Source organism: Pogona vitticeps, chromosome 2, assembly GCF_051106095.1.
Source record: "Pogona vitticeps strain Pit_001003342236 chromosome 2, PviZW2.1, whole genome shotgun sequence".
Classification (NCBI taxonomy): Eukaryota; Metazoa; Chordata; class Lepidosauria; order Squamata; family Agamidae; genus Pogona; species Pogona vitticeps.
In genome coordinates, this window is record NC_135784.1 from 11,061,228 (window position 1) to 11,074,124 (window position 12,897).

Sequence of the window (12,897 nt, forward strand, 5' to 3'; positions counted from 1 at the left end):
AGAGAAAAAGGAGACAAACGAGCAGGGAGTTCAAGGCTCTCGGACCGACCCGGATTGTGTTTCTCTCCTTCCAAAGGGAGACTCACAACACCGAGGAGAAATGAGGTCACATCAGATTCTTCCATCTAATGAAAATTGGGGGGCGTCTTGACTTCTCCAAGGAGTCAGGAGGACATCCAACGGCCAGGACTCACCTGCTCGAGAACCTCACCTGAAAGACGGAGAATCTTTCTGGATCAATGGGGGTCTGGACCATCACAGGGCGCTCCACCCGGGCAGGGGCTCGAACTGGTCTTGCAGGAGAAAGATTTGGGGAAGCCTCAAGCGGTGATGGAGAAGTCGCCGCCTTCATGCAAGTTCCCCCTGCTCCACACAGAGTCTCAAGGTCTTCCTGTCAGAGACGCTGGAACCGCACCTTCTTTCTGCCAATGGGAAGGGGGTTGGACTAGATGACCTTTGAATTCCCTGCTGGTTCTCTGGTTAGTGGTTCCCAGCCTTGGGGAACCCAGGAGTTCCTAGATGGCTCTTCCCAGAAACCCAGGCTAGCCTGGGAAGGCTTCTGGGAATTGCGGTCCAAAAACACCCAGGTGACCCAAAAGGGGGGGAGTACCCACTGCTCTAGGGGAAGGGCCTGTCCCTTCAACTCTTCAAGACCTCCTTGATCGTCCCCTTGGATTCAGCCACAGATAGGGCTGATGTGTTTGCGAATGCAAGTTCCCTTTGGGATTCATCGGCCCTTCCTCCTCAGATATAAGAGGCATGAAAGAGAAACCATTGGCACAATATTTGTGACTTAGTTGTTAAAAATGCTTAGTGCTACTCTCAGTGTTTTACCGCAGCATAATGTAGAGGAAGATAGGAGGGCCTGGCGTGCTCTGGTCCATGGGGTCACAAAGAGTAAGACACAACTTAATGACTAAACAATAAATTATATATTGGGATTGTCCTATATATAATGACAATCCAAAAACGCAACATGAAACACCTCAAATTGTTAATCAGTTATTTTAAAATCTATCTCCAAAAGATAGAATTCAAAGTAACTCTATCCATAGAGGTCGAGCTGGATAAACGCATTGGGAAAGCAGCTACCATGTTTTCTAGACTCACAAAGAGAGTATGGCTTAATAAGAAGTTGACAGCATATACCAAGATCCAGGTCTATAGAGCCTGTGTCCTGAGTACACTCCTGTACTGCAGTGAGTCCTGGACCCTTTGTGGATGGCAGGAGAGGAAGCTGAATGTGTTCCATATCCAGTTTATCAGGAGAGCACAGAACATCTAGATTTCAAGGGCTCCAGCCCTCATTTCACTGAATAACTAGCACAGGTCGGTCTAGCGCTAGAATTCCCGCAGAGTCTTCCTGGAAAGTTGGTGTCAGTTCAGTGAAAATGGAGAAAACATTGACCGTTATCACCTTTCAGGCAAGTGATGAGATATGGCCCTGGAAGTAATGAACAAAATTAGAGGGGGCAGTAGTTAGCAGTAGATGTTTTTACATTTGGTAATGGCTTAAGAAACCTGGCTGATATTACATCCATATATATGGGTGTCCATCATGTGTATAAATGTTTGTCTCAGCTGTTTATCTTTGCACTAGTGCCAAGGAATGAGGAAGGGGGAGTGTGGCTCCCACAGGACAGCATTCCCATGTGCAAAGTGATCTGTGTTCCTAAAGAAATCCCCAGCCATTGTTTGGGTCTGCTTGGGTTGGGGAGTCTTGCGCTCTGTGCTGGGACATCAGAAGCCTGGATCTCCTTCAAGGCCACTGCCTTTCTGCCTTCCTTTTTTCCGCCTCCTTCAGGTGGGAGGGCAGGGAATTCCCGGCACAAGAGGCCTTTCCAAATGATTTCACTCATTTACAAAGGAAGCTGAGGACACCACTGGCAGGAGGTTTTGTTATTGATTGAAGGGGGCTTCTCCCTCCTCGGCTGTTCTCCGTTCACTAGGGAAAGGGGATCCGAGTGGGGGACCAAGGGGGGGGCCCTTTTGCTGCTGGGGAGAGTCCACCCCTCCCCCTGAAGAGCCCTTGCACTGCTGAGTACTTTTGTGGGGTGCTGCATTAAGCATCCCTTTGAATAATTTGCACCCAGATCAAGAAACCCCCTCGGGAAGCTGCTCAACATACTTGAGCCTAGCCTGTGAAAGAGAGACACCAAACAGGCAGGCAAAGAGGTGCAGAGATCATCATAGGCATCCTTCATTCTCGAGAGACCATGGTAATGTGCTCTGTATCAAAGAGTGTCCTCTCCAGAGCATGAAGCCTGGGTAAAGTGGGGTGGGAAACGGGGGCCTTCTGTGTCCGAACTAAGCTTTACTTTTTAGAAGGTGGTGGTCCACCTCGGGAGTCAACAGCTGGAGATGTCCTGGCTGCCTGTAGCCCACCTCCCCGAACCCTTTATGTTTCAAGGAGCAGGTTCTGGACTGCCAAAGCAAACGTGGACACTAGTTTTAGGTTTAGAAGAGGTAGTCCCCCCTTCGTCTGTGCAACAAATCCAATAAATTAACCAGTAAACCAAAAGGTTGTCCAGGAAAGCTCACATTCAGATATAACAGCTAGTCTTTAAGGGGCCACATGGTCTTTGGACTGGTTTGATTTCATTGGATTTGATGGGAACAAATTGATTAGACTTTCTGGGGCCACAAGGTGATGGCCTCAGGTTCCTCCCCCAGCCCTCAGTGTTGCCATCAGGCGGCTTCCCATATGTGGGTCATTTGAGCAGGCAAGAGATTCTGAGAGCTGTTCCTCCCGCCAAAGGCTGCTCAGGATCAGACCAGCCTTTCCTTCCCACCCCAGCCAGCCAGCAGGACAACCACACCCTAGGACTGGCCTAGCCCAGCAACAGAGAGATTGATTGATTGATCAATTGATTGATTGGCAACAGACTGCCAGCACAGACCAGGCTGTTCCCATCCTGGACCACTCCCCCCCCAGTAAATCCGGGCTCCCCCTCTTTGTCCAGGTGAAGTCTGCCCAGCAACTGGCTGCTTTTGCCAGGCTTTATTAAAATCCCATTGGAGGACTCTTCTCTCGCCAGCCAATCCTGGCGCCGCTTCTGGGTCCCCGCTCCGTTCATAGTCACAGTTTCCCATGCCAGCGCTCGAAGGGTGTGTTTGGGTCTTGCGGGCGGCGCTGATGGGTCTGCTTTGGATCCCAGGGGCAGCAGCCATCCTGATGGGGGGGAGCTCTGGTGAGAGGATTCCAGGGTCCACCTTCTCTCCCAAGGGGAGGGGGCTCTGGGTGATTGCGGGACTTCCCTGGCTTTCCAAAGGGTGGAGTTCTGGGGGGGGGTCAAGGATGTTATGGGGCACAATTCCAATGAGGTTTAGGGTTCGTCCCTCTCCCGCCCCCCCAAAAGAGGCCCAGAGGGTGGGCAGAGTGTCTTTGGGTGGCAGCCGCCCCTGTAGAGGCGGAAAAAATGTTACTTACCTGTAACCATGGTTCTCTCAGTGGCTCTCTGTGAATTCACACATATGGGTATTGTCTGCGCCTGCGCTGACTCTCTCGGAAGATTCTAGAGTTAAAAGTAACAATTTTATGGTGTGATCCTCCATGAGGTATATGCTCCTCCCACCCACCATCTTCCTCAGTTCCTATTATCCGCCAGGTGCGAAGGGAACCATTAATTAGGTATCCAATTGACCCGTGATGGATAGAGGGGAAGGATGGGTGGGTTGTGTGAATTCACAGAGAACCACTCAAAAAACCATGGTTACAGGTAAGTAACCTCTTTTTCTTTTTCGTGGTCTCTAAGAATGCACACATATGGGTGACTAGCAAGCTGCACTTACCAGTTGGTGGGATGTCACAGTAAGAAGGACGACAGGACAGCTCTGCCGAATGCAGCATCTTGGCATGCTCTGACGTCCAGCCGATAGTGTTTGACGAACGTCGACGGCGTGGACCAAGTAGCAGCACGGCATATGTCAGGGACCTCGGTGCCACAGTGAAAGGCAGTAGAGGTGGACAACGCTCTGGTAGAGTGAGCTGTCAGATGCTGTGGAGGAGTTTTCCCCAACAGGCCGTAAGCAAGGGTGATAGTTTGTACTATCCAGCATGCTATAGTTTGAGAGGGGGCTGGTAACTCCTCGTTTGGGCCATGGAAACACAGGAAAAGTTTGTTAGATTTCCTGATAGATTTAGTCCTCTCGACATAGAAGGCCAAAGCACGTCTGACATCGAGGTTGTGGAGCATATGTTCCAGGGGCGAAGATGGGGATTTGAAAAAGCACGGAAGTATGATGGGCTGATTGAGGTGGAAGTTGGAGACCACTTTAGGGAGAAAGGAGACATCAAAATAAAGAGTCACTTTATCAGGGTGAAACTGAATAATGGGAGGATCAGCCAGAAGGGCGGCAAGCTTGCTGGCTCTTTTGTCCGATGTAATGGCAACTAGGAATGCCGTTTTGAGGGTAAGGAACTTAAAGACAATAGACACCATGGGTTCGAAAGGGTGCCGCATAAGGGCGTTGAGAACTAGTTGGAGTGACCACTGGGGAGTGATACGTTGCTGAGGGGGGGCACATGTTGTTAAGCCCCTCGAGAAACTTCTTAATCGTTGGATGGGAAAACAGCTTGGAAGAAGGTGAGTCATCCGGCTGATGGGCCATAATTGCCAACAGGTAGACTCACAATGTGGATTGAGAGAGACCAAACTCAAAGAGATGAAGAAGGTAAGTAAGTATAGACTTTAGGAAGATGGGTACAGCAGGTAAGCCGTTGTCACAGGTGTATTTGAGAAAGGATTTCCACTTGTTCTCATATAGGAGAGTGGTAGAGGGCTCACGGGCTCGAAGGAGGACCTGCATCACCTCGGGAGTATCCTCCAGGCTGAAAGATTCAGAGAGCCAACGTTGGGGTGAAGGACGAGGCCGTGGTCAAGCGAGAAGAGATCCGGATGGAGAGGAAGGCGGACCATGTCTGATGACATCGTGACCAGTTGAGTAAACCAAGGCTGGCAAGGCCAGAACGGGGCTATCAGGATCGCGTTGGCTTTGTCATGCCAAAGGCGAAGGATGACCCTCTGAATGAGGGGAAGCGGGGGGATGCATAAAGGAGGTCCTGGGACCAGTCTATGAGGAACGCGTCCCCAAGGGAGGCACTGTCTCTGCCTGCCCTGGAGCAGAAGCGGGGACATTTCTTGTTGCTGTCGGAAGCAAAGAGGTCTAGCGAAGGGGTGCCCCATTTGTGGCACAGCTGTCAGAATATGGCATCGCTCAAAGTCCACTCGTGTGTCTGTGTCGGGAGTCGACTGAGTCGATCCGCCAATGTGTTGTCCTCCGTGGAGATGTGGACAGCGATGGGAAAGACATGGTTGCAATAGCACCACTCCCAAAGGTCTACAGCTACCGTGTTTCCCCGATAATAAGACACTGTCTTATTATTTTGGGGGGACAGGAAAACACCAGAGGGCTTATTTTCAGGGGAGGGCTTATTTTAATGAACACTGACAGCAATTTTAATAAACAGGTAAATGTGAACCTTATTTGTAGCTGCTGGAGCTGGAGCTTTTAATTCGCTGATAAGACCATTACATAAGGAGCGGCGTGGGGGGGGGAGCCACGAGCCGACGGCCGCCGCGGCTTCTTCCAGTGGCAGAGGAAGCTGCCTGGAGGCAACTGCATGGGATGGCATTGCGTTACATGAAGGGGGCGGGGGGGGGGAGAGAGAGATGGGGAAAAGGGGGAATAATGTTGGTGCAAGCGTGCTGGGCTTGACTCAGCAGCAGGAGCAGCTGGGTCCCCTTTAAAGGGCGACTCCCCCTACCTCCCCTGCCTGCTCGGTGCCGAATGTGAGCTGCGGCGGTGGTGGCGTCCCTCTGCCGCCCCTCCTCCCCGGTACTTTCTGCTACGTTGCAGAGACGGGCAGCCTGCTCCTTCCCTCCCTCCCTCCCTCCCTCAACCGGTGCCTGCCTTCCAATCTGCACCCACCCGCCTGCCAGTCAGTCCCAGGGAGGGCAGGGAGCGCGCGCGCCTGCCTCTTGCTGCACTCAGTAGTTCTGCAGCCAGCCTGGAGAGGCAGGGAGAAAGGGACAGGGAGGCAGTGCAGACAGAGCAGAGCAGACAGATCGCGCTGCTGCCGCCACCGCCACAATCACAAAGAGTACTTCCTCTCCCCACGACCCATCTTCCTTTCCCCCTCCCCGAGAGCACCGATTTTTAAAGTGGAGGAAGACAGAGCGAGCTAGAGGCAGGTCGGAGCCTCCAGGGATGGTCGTTCCTTGCGAAGCCATGATCACGAACTAGTGGTGTGAAACCCTTTTGTGAATTATTGGACTGCCTGGCGGGGTGGGTAGGGCAAGAGGGAATAAAAATGAAGCGTGCCTCCTCGGGGGCTTCTTTTAAAATTTCTCTGCTTATGCAAAAACTTGTAGTTCCAGCCGCGGTCTCGCTGCGGCCGAAATGGCTGCGCTCAGCGTTTTCGTGCCCTCCCCTCGCTTACCGAAGGCGCAAAAATCAATCTCAATAGGGCTTATTTTCGGGGGAGGGCTTATTTTAGAGGAGTCTTACAAAGTAAGGGGAGGGCTTATTTTCGGGATAGGTCTTATTATCGGGGAAACACGGTAGGTAAAGGAGAGATGGGGAGTGTGTGCTGCCTTGTTTGTTGACATAGAATAGTGCGGTGGTGTTGTCCGTTGCCAACTGCACTACTCGACCCCTTATGAGGGGAAGGAAAGCATGGAACGCCTTGATGATGGCCAGGAGTTCCAGGTGGTTTATGTGGAGCGGGAGCTCTTGTGATGACCACAGTCTGTGGACCTTGTGTCGGTGGCAGTGGACTCCCCAGCCCGACGGGCTGGCGTCAGTTGTCACCTGTATCGACGGTCGCAGTGGGTAGAAAGATCTGCCGATGAGGAGATTGCGTGGGGAAGTCCACCAATCGAGTTGGGAAGCTAATTCCGGCGTTACTCTCAGGAGGGAGTAAGGGTGGTCCGTCACCGGATCAAAGAGGGAAAGGAACCAGGCTTGCAAGGATCTCATTTTGAGCCCTGCGTGTTGGACGGACCGTCCATGAGCCCAAGTAGGTGCTGGGCATGGTGCATGGAGACAGACTTATGGTTCTGAAAGAGGTGAACTGCTTTTTGGATTTTTGAGATTCTTTCGAGGGGTAGGAACGCCCGCGCTCGAATGGAGTCTGTCTCTATGCCAATGAACTTTGCTGTTTGTTTTGGGGTGAGATGTGATTTCTCAGTATTGACTTTGAGACCGAAAGCATGCAGAGTGTGAAGAGTTAAGTCCCAGGCTCGAATGGCGTTGTGGTACGATGCCACCATGATAAGCCAATCGTCAATGTAGGGGTATACATTTATGCCATGAAGCCGGAGAAATGCGGCGACCGGTGCCATGCACTTTGTGAAAGTCCGGGGGCGGTAGAGAGCCCGAACAGGAGTGTGGAAATTGGTAGGCGATGCTGTTGAAATGGAACCGGAGGAATTTCCGATGGTCCGGGTGAATGGAAATGTGGAAATATGCATCCTGTAGGTCGATGATGATGAACCAGTCTCCCTGCGAAAGCAAAGGGATAATGGAGTCCAGAGTGAGCATGCGAAACTTGCGGGGAGATATGAAGCGGTTGAGATGAGTTAAGTCCAGGATAGGGCGAAGACCCTTGTCCTTTTTAGGGACTGTAAAGTACTGTACTTGGAATAGAAGCCATTGTGATAGTCCGATGGTGGGACGGGTGAAATGGCGTTTTTCTGGATAAGTTTGGTAACCTCATCCTGTAAGGTAGAGGAATATGAGGTGTAACGAATAAACCCCAAAGGGGGTAAAGTGGAAAACTCTATGAGGTAGCCACGTGCTATTATGGACCAAACCCATTTGTCAGAAGTGATGGATTGCCACCGATGAAAGAAGGGAGCCAACCTGGTAGAGGCCAAGGGGGGTCCAAGTTGAGGATTGTAAGGATGAATGTCAGTACTGCTTACCCTTTCATTGTCCTTTACAAAAGGACTGGCGGTGGTGTGGAAAAGGCTGCTGCTTGTATGATGCCATAAGGGGTTGTGGAGTTGGCAGTGATCTGTCAGTTTGTTGCTGACGGTATTGCCTGTAAGGTTGAAACCGCTGAGATTGGTATTGCTTGGGGTAAAGTTGACCCGAGCAATAGTACGGTCGCTGGTATGAGGTAGACGGTTGGACTGAACATGCAGTTTTACGTTTCTTATGAAAGTCCTCCATGGTGTCATCGGTCATTTGGTTGAAGAGACCGACACCGTCAAAAGGAAGGTTCTCTATTCTAGACTTGGTGTTGTCCGAAATAGTTGAGGATTTGAGCCAAGCATGGCGACGGATGGAGATGGAAGTCACTAGAGCAGTGGTGTCGAACTGTGGCCCTCCAGATGTTCTTGGACTTCAACTCCCAGAAGCCTTCACCACCACCTCTGCTGGCCAGGATTTCTGGGAGTTGAAGGCCAAGAACATCTGGAGGGCCACAGTTCGACACCACTGCACTAGAGTCTTAGCCGCCGCTTCGGCAGCGTGTCGGGCTGCTACCCTCTGATATTTAGCAAGGGGAATGGCCTGGGCATGAATGTTAATGATGTCAGTTCTGACAGGCTCAGGAATTGCATCGAGCAATGGAAGGATTTGATTCCAGAGATAACACTGGAAGGTGCCCATGGTCGCTTGGTAGCTGATGCTCCAAAGCAAAAAGGCTTGGAGAGAATAGATCCGTTTGGACAATGTGTCCAGCTTCTTGCCGTCCTTATTAGTAAGGATAGGTTTGGCTTTGGCATGAGCTCGAGGTTGACTGGATTCCACAATGATGGAATTTGGCACTGGATGTTTAGTAAGAAATTCAGCCTCGGTGCCGTGGGTCCTGTAAAGGCCATCTGTACAGCAAGAAATTTGCATAGTGGATGGGGTTTTTCCCCAAGTCTCTTTAATGAGTCGTAGGATAGACGTATTGAAGGGTAAGCTCAACGGAGCAACACGTTCTTGGTCAATGTTATAAAGCACGGGGTTGACATCAACAGGTGGAGGCTGTTCTGCATCGAGATTCAGGGCTTGTGGCATCTGGAACACCAAGTGGGTGTAAGAGGAAAAATCGTCTCAAGAGGATGAAGTGTGACTGCCCCTCGTGTCGGGAGGTGGAGGGGGCAAGTCGGGCTCATGAGAGGACTTGGAGTGTTGTGGCTCCGAAGAAGCTGGAGACCCTGGAGATGAAGGGTAGTCGGATGGGGCAGGACCCTCAGTTAAGGGGGCCTGGTGCTGGTGTGTCGGTAAAGTCCCGACATGATCTCGAGGTGGAATCGGGTCTGGCACCGGGGTATGGCGTGGAATCGGGGCCGAAGTGACCATAGGAGATCTCAGGGCCTGTTGAAACCATGCAATGGGGCACGGCAGAAATGACGGGGCCATTGTACCAGACACCATCGTATGGGATCGAGGAGTTACCAAAGGGGGGTCCGGCGTCAGTCGGGAGCGCTTAGCCTGATAGGGCTGGAACCAATCATAGAAGGATCGCCACATGTAAGGGTCAAAGCACTGGAAGGGCGCCATTGGAAAGTGGCAGAAGTTGCCCTGAGGCGGAACGGGCCTCGTTCGGGAAACGTGCTTTTGTTTCTTTCATGGAGGAGAGGGGGTAGACTCCAGTTCTGATGCCGAGCTATCAACTGCCCGCCCCGATTCAGGGTTTGAATGGGCTGAGGCCAGGCTGGACTGTGGCGCAGCCACTTTGAGGCCAATGCTGGGGTAGTGAGGGGGACAGAAGAACGACCCGCTGGCTCTTGTGGTTCATCTCCATCCTAGATGAGATATGGGGCATCCCTCGAGGACTCCTCGAGAATGGGAGAAGGTAGCGCAGGCATAGGGGGCTCCGTGGTAGGCGGCTCCTCCCTCCTGGATCTTTTGGAGGCGGGTTTTGATCTATTTTTCGGACCTATCTCGGGTGCCCGAGTCTTCCCAGAAGAAGGGACCTTGTGCTTACCAGACGACTTTGGTTTTTCAACAGCGTCCTTAGCTGGTAGCACAGAAATGGAGTCAGAAGTAGACTGGCCTGCTGGAAGTCGGTCCGCTGAGAGAGCGGGAGATCTTGCCACCTCTGAGGACGAAGCAGGAGGATTCATGGCCGTTTGCCACAGGTATGATCTAAGTCTCTGGAGTCTCTGTTTAAGTGCCGGCTTGGTAAGTGGGTCTGGTGCTCCTCGACCAGACAAAAAGACACTGTTCATGGCCGTCTGAAAGTTCGCACACGTTGTACACCGCCTGAAGGGCGACGGAGAGGCCATGCAAGACGGATTGGAGAGGCAAACGGGGAAAAAGGGAAGGGGAACGGGGAACGGGGAAAGGAAGAAAAAAGCAGCGGGAAGCCGATCAAGGCTAACAAAAGGCTAGGAGGATCACTAACCAGTAATAACTGCAAACAGAAGCTCAAAGAGCCTAGAAAAATAGCCCAAAGGCAAAAGCGAAAGCACTCTAGTTTCCGGAGAACCTAACAGATTGGCTGAAAAAAGGAACTGAGGAAGATGGTGGGTGAGAGGACCATATACCATGGAGGATCACACCATAAAATTGTTACTTTTAGCACTAGAATCTTCTGAGAGAGTCAGCGCAGGTGCAGACAATACCCATATGTGTGCATTCACAGAGACCACAAAAAAGAAGAAGCCCGAACAGTGCCGCCCCCCTTGGAAGATGAGCCGGTCGCTTCTCGGCAGAGCTTTTTGGGGATCGTAATCCAGTTTTCGTCTCCACAGAGAAGTGAAGTTCGAACAGAGCTTTGCTCATTGTCGCCGTTGTGGCTGAAACAGATTGCATCGCAGGGTTCAGCCCCGCTGCCTCAGGAGGAACCTGGCTTCCCAAAGCTGCCAACCTGTCAGGGAAGGAGAATACGGAGACCATGCGGAGGAGCCCTGCAGCACCCTGAAGCTTGCATCACCTCTTCGCTTTCAGGGAATCAAAACAGCTCTATCATATTTAAAATTCCGTTTTAAAATTGCACTGAAGACATGATCAGGGGTGGCAGTGGTGGTTGGTGGCATATCTTCATCTTGCATGGCCTCAGAAGGCATGAATGCTGTGAAGAGATAAGCCACTGATACAGGTGGAGGGTTTTCTGCCCGTGTTTCTCTTCCCCAACAGGAGGTGGCTTTCTCTGGGAAGAAGCAGGAGATGGGGGGAGCTTTCTGGGGAGAGGCAGCCACCAACCGAGAGCGGCTATCACACCAAACGGTGGTGTTGTGTGTGTGTGTGTGTGTGTCCTGGACTTCTTTCACCAAACCTCCCGATTAAGCTCAAGCTCTCATTTGCACGTAGATGTTTAGTCTGCGACCAAGGTAGTGGGAGAAGAAGCTCAAGGCGGGGAAGTGGTTTTCCCCTTCTGTGCCCAGGGCTGGTACTTAAGGAAACCGAGGAGACTCATTCTGTGATTGTGCCTTCCTGTGCGGGGGAACAAAGGAAGCCGAGCCCAGGGGCAGAAAGGGCTGCGTGGAAGCGAGAGGACAACAAGCAGGCAAAGGAAGGCAGAGACACGGAGAGCAGAGCGGAGACTTTGTCACCTCGCCTGTCCTTGGCTGTGGCTCTGAGGAATCAGGGCTCCAACATCTGAGTCCAAACCAGGGAAGGCCTGGCTTTGTAGCCCAGCTTCCCAAACCCCCTGGATCTGAGGGAGTGGGTTCTGATTTGCGAAAGCTACCCCAAGAACCCCTTGGTTAGCCCTTCTGGTGCCAAAATATGTGGGCCTTGGTGTCTCCGCCTTTCCAGGCTGCCCCCCTCCCGCTTAATTTTGCCCTTGTGCAGATCTCAGTTTCTTGTTCCTTCTGATTGGAGGGTGACTTGGATCTGTTGAGACTATCTGGTTTCCTCATCTCTCTTTCCTCCTGGGACTGATGGGTCTTGTGGCCTCTTCCTCGGCCCGCCTGGGTGTTGGAAATACTATGCATACGCATACGTTATTATATTCGTTTACGTTTAATTGTTGTGCCATTACCTGCGTGTCTAATGTCACGTACACAGAAGTACCTGTTATACGTACACAGAAGTACTGCATTGCGACTGTGTTTAATTGTTGTTGGGCAATTTGTACTCAATGCCCTATTGGTTAATGTGCAATGTTATGTAACCTGTATGTCAATAAAAGGAGGTGTCCAGGCTGGCTTAGGCAATTGCTGAGGCTGATTCTGGAACACGCTTTGGAACTCATACCAAGTCTGCAGACTAATTATTTTCAGAAATCTCTCCAAGTGGTGCCCTGTGTGAGGCCTACTTCCAGTGTGAGGACTACATCATCCGTGTGAGGCTGCAACTTCTTTGAGTGAGGCCTACTCTTCGGTGTGAGGCCTACTCCGTTGTGCTTCAATCAATCCTCACCCCCACCCGGCACGGGTTTCATTCTAGCCATTCATCTATCCTTGGATCCCGGGTGAGTGTTCCTGTCAAATTAGACACATAGGACCATGGGTTCGTCACTTTCTCACCAGCAACAGCAATATGTTAAGGACCTCCACTTCCTCATAACCCGTAATGGACACAGCACGACCCAAAAGGAGGTGGAAGATTTAGTTTGTGCCATCAATGACATCTGCCCATGGGTTCCGGAGAGCGGAACCCTAGACCTTAAGGATTGGTGCAAAATCGGCAACTGTTTTCAGGAACATCCTCGTGTTACAGCTCAGGTTTTATTTACTTGGTGCAAGGTTCATGCACTGGGCTCTGGCCTGGAGGGGGTCTCCCTCCTTTCACCCTACTCTGCTTTTCTCCTCAAGATGAGTGTTGTGGGACTGGGGGGGGGGGTAAACTTGCTATTCCTCTTGACTTTGAGAAACCCAAAGATTTTTCACATATATCACACCAATTACATTTCAATTCACGTAGACCCTCTTTTCCCCCAGTGACTTTCTTGTAAAAACACCATGCCCACCTTACTCTTATTCAACACATTTTATATCTTTGGGAAAA

The 12,897-nt window shown here is 51.4% G+C and overlaps 1 protein-coding gene across 1 annotated transcript in view; it reads left to right on the forward strand.

Annotated features, from left to right (window-relative positions):
• Window positions 1-12,897, forward strand: part of LOC140703761 (uncharacterized) — a 343,653-nt gene that overhangs the window by 255,693 nt on the left and 75,063 nt on the right. The gene's annotated exons all lie outside the window — the stretch shown is intronic.